Genomic DNA, 9,177 nt, shown 5'->3' with positions numbered 1-9,177 from the left:
TGGAAAGTGGATTTCTTCACGTTTCAAGTGTTTCCATGAAGCAGGAAGCAGAAGATACACAGTGAAGTGATTGAGATCTGACGACAGGAGCAGCAAATAAGTTGTACAGCACAGAGGAGAGCTTTGAAGTATTGAATTGTGGTTGATGGGACGATCATGCTTTTACTCGGCCATGCTGCTACAGAAGAAACTATGTCAGTGTCTCTCAACATTGTGATGTCGCAGGCCAATATCGCCATTATACTGCAGGGAATTCCTTTTTCCAATGTGATGGCAGTCCATATGTGAAGGTGTAGCTTATATATCGAATCATTTCACAGAAATAATTCCACTGCACTTCAGTGTGTTGTATTGTCTCCTTTCCACTTGACCTGTCCTTGTGCCTGCACTGATGTTGATTTTTTCCTTCTGCCTGTCTTTTACAGTCTGGATGATGTGATGCAATTGTACTGATCCATCTTCTGACAGAATGTTCCACTTCACTTCAGCCCGCCCGAACTTCGCTATCTGATACCATTCCCGTTGTTTAGATGGTAAGCGCTCGTCTCAGATCCAGCCTGCCCTCACCCAAAATAAATGAAAAACTCAGTCACACTGTGATCGCTGCAAGCGAGGGATATTTTCACTCTAAGGTCATTGATAATTCCAAGGATAAAGTTAGGACTGCAGATGCTGGAGATCAGAGTTGGTAGTGTGATGCTGGAAAAGCACAGCAGATCAGGTAGCATCCGAGGAGCTGGAGATATCAGGTTTCAGGCTTAAGCAATTCATCTGGAATAAGGCTTGTGAGTCGGGGCTAAGAGATAAATGGAAATGGTGTGGGGTTAAGGGGAAATAGTTGGAAAGCAATAGATGGATGAATAGGAGGGAGAAGAAAATAAGTCAGAAATAGCAGTGATGGAATGGGTCGAGAGGGCGGTGCCGAGTTGAAGGCTTGGGTTTGGGGGAGGGGAAAGGAGGTAACTGTTCAAATTCACATTTATCCCGTGTGGTGTTATGGTCCCAAGTCTGAATGCGTGGCGTCCATCCTCCAGGCATTGTGTGGTAACGGTTTGGCAGTGGAGGAGTTCCAATACCTGTATGTCTTTGTTGGGGTAGGAGGGGGAGTTGAAGTGTTCAGCCATGGGACGGTGAAGTTGGTGGGTGCGGGTGTCCCAGAGATGTTCTCTGAAATGATCTGCAAGAAGTTTTCCTGTCTCCCTGACGTAGAGGAGACCACACTGGGCTCAACGGATTCAGTAGATGACATTGCTAGCTGTACAGGTGAATTTCTAATGGATGTGGAATGATCCCTTCGGGCCTTGGCTGAGGTGAGGGGAGTGATGTGGGTGCTTGTTTCGCCCTTCCTTTGGTGGCAGTGAAAGGTGCCAGGAGAGGGTTGTGGGCTGGTGGGGCATGTGTGGACCTGAAGAGGGGGTCATGGAGGGAATGGTCTTTACGGAATGTTGGCAGGGCTGGGCAGCGTAATATATGTCTGGTCGTCGTGTCTGTGTAGAGATGGCATCAGTGGCAGAATATGATGCGTTTATGCGGAGTTTGATGGGATGTAAGGTGAGAACCAGGTGGTTCTGTCCTTGTTGCGTTGAGAGGCGTGGCTTCAAGGGTGGTGGTGTGTGAAATAGAGGTGATGAACTCGAGGGCGCTGTCAACCACGTGGGAAGGCAATTTGTGATCGTGGAAGAAGGAGACCAACTGGCTCTTTCTGAGGTGTAATTGGTCATCCTGGGAAGAGATGTGCTGGAGGAGGAGGAATTGGGAATAAAGAATGGCGTTCTTACACGAGATAGGGTTGGAGGAGATGTAGTCTAGATACATGTGGGTGTCGGAGGGCTTGTAGTATATGTCTGTAATGAGTCAGTCGCCAGAGTCGGTGATGGAGAGGTCCAGGAAGGTGAGAGAAGTTGCCAAGATGATCCAGATAAATTTGAGGTCGGAGTGGAAGGTGTTGGTAAAGTTAGTGAGCAATTCAACCTCCTCGTTGGCGCACCAAAGTGGCCCCAAACATTCATCAATGTAGCGCAGGATCAGGTGGAGGATGGTGCCTGTGTAACTGCGAAAGATGGACAGTTCCGTGTATCTGACAAACAGGCAGGCAGAGCTTGGTCCTATGCGGGTGCGCATGGCTACCAGTTTCGATGGAGGAAGTGGGAGAATTGGAAAGCGAAGTTGTTGATTGTGAGGACATGTTCAGCCAGGTGGATGAGGATGTCTGTGGAAAGGCACTGGTTGGGATGCTGTGAGATTAAGAAATGGAAGGCTTGCTGACTTCTGTCATGCAGATGGATTTGTACAGGGACTGGATGTTCATGGTGAAGATGACGCGTTGTGGGTCAGTGAAAAGAAATTCTTGGAGGAGGTGAAGTGCATAGGGGTGTCACGAATGTGTCACGAGCGGGCATTTCCTAAACTGGGGAGAGATGATTGTGTCGAGGTCGGAAGAGATTATTCGAATGGGACAGGCTCAGGATGAGAGAATAGGTGGACTGGGACAGTCAGGTTTGTGAATCTTAGGAAGGAGGTAGAATCGGGAATTCCGCGGTTCATGGACAATGAGGTTTAAGGTTGTGGATGGGAGATGCCCAGAGCTGATGAGATTGTGGATGGTCTGGGTGATGATAGTTTGGTGAGGGGAGGAGAGTTTGCGATCGTAGTCTGTAGGAGGAGGTGCCTGCGAGTTGGCACCTGGCTTCAGCTTTGTTCCTCTGCCCGACTCACAAGCCTAATTCCTGATGAATGACTTATATCTAAATCGTCCATTCCTCTGCTCCTCGGATGTTGCCTGACCTGCTGTACTTTTCCAGTACAACACTCTCCACTCATTCGTTGTTACTGTCTCATTTCACACTCCCAGGTCCATGCTGTCTGTTTGATTCTACTGAGCACTGTTCTCATGGACTGCGACAAAATCTGCCAATCTGTCACAGAAAAAGAAATTGCTGTTAAATCACAGGTGTGCTGTTTTTGTTTGATTTTCAGCATCAGCAATTTTTTTCATCTTGTTTTCTTATTTTCTGCCAATATGATTTTGCTAAAGATTACGTTAAATGTTTTAAATATGACTGCTGGAACGGCCAGATTCCACCAGCTGGCTACTTTTATTTGGTTCACGTGACCAATGCCTTTCCACTGGGTCACCGCGCCCTACAGCTGCACTGCATATAAATTGACAAAATTGTGGCATTCTCTCGGATTGGTAATCAGGATCGAGATTGATTGAAATATTGAAAACTTAAGATAAACTGATAAAATACGGGATATAAAACGGGAAACTGAAAGGGAAAGAGAGAACAGCGAATGATAATGTTTTGATAAAACTGAAATATAATTGCTCAAGATTCAGAAAGTTCTTTCATCCACAAACATACCATAATATGGAATGTAATTTTTGGGACAACCAATGCAAGCAGATTGCAAAATCTTAGTTTTAAAGTCTTGCTGCAACTGTTTTGGTTTTAATGAACGCACACATGGGATTCAGTGCTGCAATGATCTGCTAAAATGGACAAGGAAATCCTTGGCTTCGAGGAGACGTGGGGAATGTTGACTGATTCATCCCAGTAATGGCAGGACTGTCCTCTGGAAGCGTATGAGTAAATTCTTTCAATGTTCCATGGAGTTTCGACTGTGTGGTGAAGGTAATGTCTCCATTCACTAATTAATCATTCAGTAAAATTCAACACAGGGACCCATGAAATGATGAACAAATTGAACAAGAACACGAACATCCGATACACAATAGCTACGAGAATTACTATGCGAAAACTGTTGATTTCAGATTCACGGTGGCCTTTAGTGATAGCATTTACTGTCCAGAACCAGTCTGCATTGGAATGATGGGAGACACCCTATGAAGTACTTGAACTTCAGTCGCCTTTGAAAATAGCTGAGACTGACTCAGGACATGGGCATTTCTAGATGTTGGCCTTACAAACCTTTCAGACATTCCGTGGAAGAAGAAAGGAAGACATAGAAAATTCTCGTCTCCATCGAGACGATGTTCATGAACTGGATAGATAGTAATTTACCTTATTGGAGTTTATAAATAGAGGCGTCATATTTAAAAAGCAAAGAGTTCATAGCATAACTGTAAAATCTTTTTGTCACTCTCAGTGTGAACATTGTGTGTAATCCTTGTCCTCATTCTTCACCAAAAACATGTGAAGAATTTAGAAAGGGCACACACGCTGTTTCCTGGATAGCAAGATATTAGAAAGCCAAGTGACGTTGTTTACTGAGACATAACAATTTCAGAAAGGATACAAACGGGATGATAGAAAGAATGGAGGAGTTTATTCACGAGATTTGGAAATGCTGGATGCACAAACACGCAAGTTTGATGTAAACAAATGAGATTTTCAAATAACGCTAAGTTTGAATGAGTAAATCGGGGAAAGTCCCTCTTTCTAGTGAACAGATAACTTTAGTTAGAGCTTGAAAACCATTAGTGAATGATGAAGAAAAGTTTGGATGAGAGTTTCTTCCACTCAATAGAGTTTTTTTAAATCATGAACGACTTTCCAGAAATAAAACGTAGAAGCTGACTTCAGAGTGTTTTAAAAAATGCACGATCAAACGTACAAGGAGAGAATATACCATTGAGTGAAAGTCAGTGTGGTTGCGTGACAATTTAGAATTTGTTGACTTCAGACACAAAGATATTTCATGAACACGTACAACTGAATAAGACTGAGTATGACAAGTTCATGGAGTGGTAAGGTGTGGCATATTGTTCAAGGTGAAACTCTGAAAATGGAGTTGATGTCGTAAAATAACTGCAGACGGAAGTGATATCCTAATGAGTCGGAATTGAATCGTCACTTGGAGATGCAACACCTACTTTAAAGACTTGACACATTCACATGATGTTATGTATATTTCGTACATTCTTAACTCCACCCAAGAAATCCACCAAGAAGACTCTGTCCTTTTGTATTGTTAACCCTCTGTACTTCTCTGCAGCACGCCAGTTAAGATAAAATATGCTCAGACCAAAATTCAGTTCAATACAATATTCAAACGGTCCTATGTGATTTCTTTGTTTATTATTGCAACAACCTTTGTGTTTTTGCAACAAACTGTGAAACATGAAACCAGTTCAACATCTATTTTCCCGGAATTTAACGCAGTGCACATGGGAAACGTTATCCATCTGCTGAAAAATCACTTTCGGCTCTCTCTACACACATGTCTCTTCAAGTTTTAGATACTTGCAGTATGTTTGTAGATCAAGGAGTCATTATCCAGAAGAGGTTGTTTCTCAATCCACAAACACGGGTATTTTCCCATAAACTTGGCTTTGCTCAATATCACCTTCTGTCCGTATCCCTCAATACGACGACAAATTGAAGCTGCTCCATGTGAGGCTCAAAATTAAACCTTCGGCACAGCACAGCCCACTATACTGAAACAGAGATACCGTGTACTGGCCACCTTCAGCACAGGAGCAACACATTAATGCTTACCTCCACATTCCTGGTTTTACCTTAACGTTTGGGAAACCGAGTTTCTCTGATTCCATGGCTAGTAACGGGGATTATATGATCATCTTCACCAGTGGTTCAGTCCCTGAGTGAGGAAAGTGGTGAGGTACTCATTGTAAAGATGGGTAGATTGATGAAATGTACAATTTCATCTTTTGCCTTCACTAACCCATGAGCTTTTTATTTTGTTTTGCATCTGTAGAAATCTTAAAATCTTCACTTTAACAGACTCAATGACAGGTCTCCATTGTGTCTCTGGCATCAAATTTCAAAATGTAAACCCCCTCTGAATTCTTCCACCTCAGTCCGTTGTTTGGGAAGTGTTCCTGTTGTGGGAAATGCACTTCCCCGTGTGTCACCTGCTGCTCCCCGCATGCGCACTGGCACTGCACTCATTTTCCTTCTGACACTTGCTCACTGTGTTGCTGTGATCATACAGCGACTTGGTGTCGCACAGTGCAGGAAAATGATACAGATCAAGGTTTTTGCATTGTTGCCTTCAATTGTCAGTTTAGCCATATTTTGGATTTTGAAATTGTCTGTTCTGTACACAAGTGCGTGTCAAAAACATCTGAGCGGAAGTTAGGTGTTCCGAATAATGACATTGAGCACTATGCACTCTCCTCCAGTCTGGAAAACAATTCCTCACAGGCAATTTAATAGACAATTTACAGCAAGTGCAGGAGTAGGCCATTCTGCCTTCGAGCCAGCACCACCATTCATTATGATCATGGCCTGAACATCCTCAATCTGTATCCTGTTCCTGCCTTATCCCGATAACCCTTGATTCCACTATCCTTAAGAGCTCTATTCAACTCTTTATTGAAAGAACACCTCCTGCTGTCTCGGGTTCTTCATTCCGTTGACTTCAAATCTTCACAGAATTCAACAGACCTTGTTACATATTCATTTCCTCATTTTTGTTCAGATCACTGTGTGCATTGTGTGACAGTGGGAGTGCACTTGCCCCACAACCCAGGGGTCAGACCACAGTCTTGGAACCGTACTATGTTAAATAAAATTTTACCAACACTAGGGAGAAATATCTGCTGCTCTGCATAATTTACCCAATTCAATTATTCATAAGGTCAGAGCTGCCCCCGGGTCTGTGACGAGGTGTCCGAGAGGTTAAGGCGATGGATTGCTAATCCATCGTGCCTTGCACGCGTGGGGTCGAATCCCACTCTCGTCGCTGTCATCAATGGCAATTCCGTGGGGCTGTTTTCAGATGATCACAGCTGTCGTATGGGAACGCTAATGGTCAGTTTATATGCATTGACCCTATTCCAAAATTTCCAAGAATGATTTGAGCCTGTTGACTAAACTGTGTTGAAATGTAGGTTACATAGGGATAATGAAGTAGAGCGCGGTTTCCTTTTGCAAATCAAGTTGCTGTAAACGTTTTTTCGTATGAAAGACATCCAGGAAAATCAAATAACGAGAGCTGCAAAGTGCATGTTTATGCAAAGGAATTCTTAATGAACGTTTTGTCAGATGAAATCTGAAGGAGGTTGAGTAGAAGTAATTCATCCTGGTGAGAAGAGCACAGCGAGACAGCACAAAATGATGGCGATACTTCAAAGGGGCAGGGCGTGTGTGTAGGGGCACTGAGAACTGGCTGTAAATGCACAGTGGAGAATTGCCAATGTTGGTGCCGTGCATGGGCACGGAAAGGCTGACACATTGGTCTCGCCCTCGCCCCTTGCTCTCGCCATTGATGAATGCTGGACATAAGGCACAGATAAACACAAGATGTGGGAAGCAAGCTCCCTCTCGTTATGCACACACTGGATGCATCACATTGAACTATGAACAACTGGAGAAATCAGCATGTTACCTTTAGGGAGTGAAACTAAACTGTGGACCAATGACCGCAGATTCATGCAACATAAACATGAAAAATAATTTAAAATGTAGGGTGAAGGTTTGCTTGCTCAGCTGTAGCTTTGATATCCAGACGTTTCATTACTTGGCTAGGTAACATCATCATCAGTGGCGACCTCCAAGTGAAGAGAATCTGTTGTCTCCTGCTTTCTATTTATATCTTTCTCCTCGATCGGGTTCCTGGGGTTTGTGGTGATGTCATTTCCTGTTCGTTTTCTGAGGGGTTGATAGATGGCATCTCGATCTATGTGTTTGTTTATGGCGTTGTGGTTGGAGTGCCAGGCCTCTATGAATTCTCAGGCGTGACTTTGATTAGCCTGTCCCAGGATAGATGTGTTGTCCCAGTAGAAATGGTGGTATTATTAATCCGTGTGTAGGGCTACGAGGGAGAGAAGGTCGTGTCTTTTTTTGGCGAGCTGGTGTTCGTATATCCTGGTGGCTAACTTTCTTCCTGTTGTCTTACGTAGTAGTTGTGACAGTCCTTGCATGGAATTTTGTAGATGACGTTGGTTTTGTCTTTGGATTGTTCTGGTTCTTTTAAGTTTGTTAGTTTTTGTTTGAGAGTGTTGGTGGGTTTGTGTGCTACTAGGATTCCGAGGGGTCTTAGTAGTCTGGCTGTCATGTCTGAAACTTCTTTGATGTATGGTAAGGTGGTTATGGTTTCTGGCTGTGTTTGGTCTGCTTGTCGTGGTTTGTTCTTGAGGAAAGTGTAGACTGTATTTTTTGAGTATGTGTTCTTCTCGAATACATTGTAAAGGTGGTTTTCCTCTGTTTTCCGAAGTTCGTCTGTGCTGCAGTGTCTGGTGGCTCGTTGGAATACTGTTCTGACGCAGTTTCGTTTGTGTGTGATGGGATGGTTGCTGGTGTAGTTCAGTATTTGGTCAGTGTTTGTCGGTTTTCTGCATACGCAGGTTTGTAGTTCTCCGTTGTCCTTTCTTTCTACTGTGTCATTCAGGAATGCGAGTTTGTTGTCGGTTTCTTCTTCCTTGTTGAACTTTATGCCTGTGAGAGTGTTGTTGATGATTTTAAATGTCTTTACTATCTTGTTTCGTTTTGTGATGACAAAGGTGTCATCTGCGTAGCGGACCCAGATTTTGGTTTGATTGTTTCGAGGGCTGTTTGTTCTAGTCTTTGCATTACCGCTTCTGCTCTGAATCCTGATAGCGGAGGTCCTATGGGTGGGCCATTGGGGGTTTGTTTGTAGACGATGTTGTTGAAAGTGTAGTGGGTGGTGAGGCACAGGTCCACAAGCTTCATGATGTTTTCGTTGGTAATGTGATTGATGGTGGTTGGTGTGTGTGATGGTCTCTTCTAAAAGTGTGCTTCCTTTGCCATGTCGATGTTGATGAAGGTGAACAGTGCTATTATGTCGAATGAGATCATTGCTTCCCTTCCTCTACTTTGGTGTTTTTGATGATTTTTAGGAATTCCTGGGTGGAGTGGATGGAGTGCTGTGAATCTTCTATGAGGTATTTCAGAATTGCGTGTAGTTCTTTGTCCAGTCTGTAATTTGGTGCTCTGGGTAATGAGACTATGGTTCTGAGGGGGCTCCTGGTTTATGGATTTTTGGTAGTCCGGTTCGACTTGGCCAACACATTGATCCTGGGACAGTCTAAGCAAAGACACGCCAGAGAATTCCCAGAGGCCTGGCACTCCAACAACAATGCCATAAACAAACACATAGATCAAAAAGCCATCTATCAACCCCGCAGAAAACAAACCGGAAATGACATCACCACAATCCCCAGGAACCCCATCCAGGAGAAAGATATAAATAGAAAGCAAGAGACAACAGCTTCGCTTCACTTGGAGA

At 43.7% G+C, this 9,177-nt stretch overlaps 1 non-coding gene across 1 annotated transcript; it reads left to right on the top strand.

The window, feature by feature from the left end:
- Positions 1–6,590: 6,590 nt before the first annotated feature.
- trnas-gcu (transfer RNA serine (anticodon GCU)) lies at positions 6,591–6,672 on the top strand. The gene has a single exon. It is a non-coding gene; the product is annotated as a tRNA-Ser (tRNA).
- Positions 6,673–9,177: the final 2,505 nt, after the last annotated feature.

This window comes from Chiloscyllium punctatum, chromosome 22 (genome assembly GCF_047496795.1).
Source record: "Chiloscyllium punctatum isolate Juve2018m chromosome 22, sChiPun1.3, whole genome shotgun sequence".
Taxonomy (NCBI): domain Eukaryota; kingdom Metazoa; phylum Chordata; class Chondrichthyes; order Orectolobiformes; family Hemiscylliidae; genus Chiloscyllium; species Chiloscyllium punctatum.
This window is presented reverse-complemented; position numbering and strand designations above follow the sequence as displayed.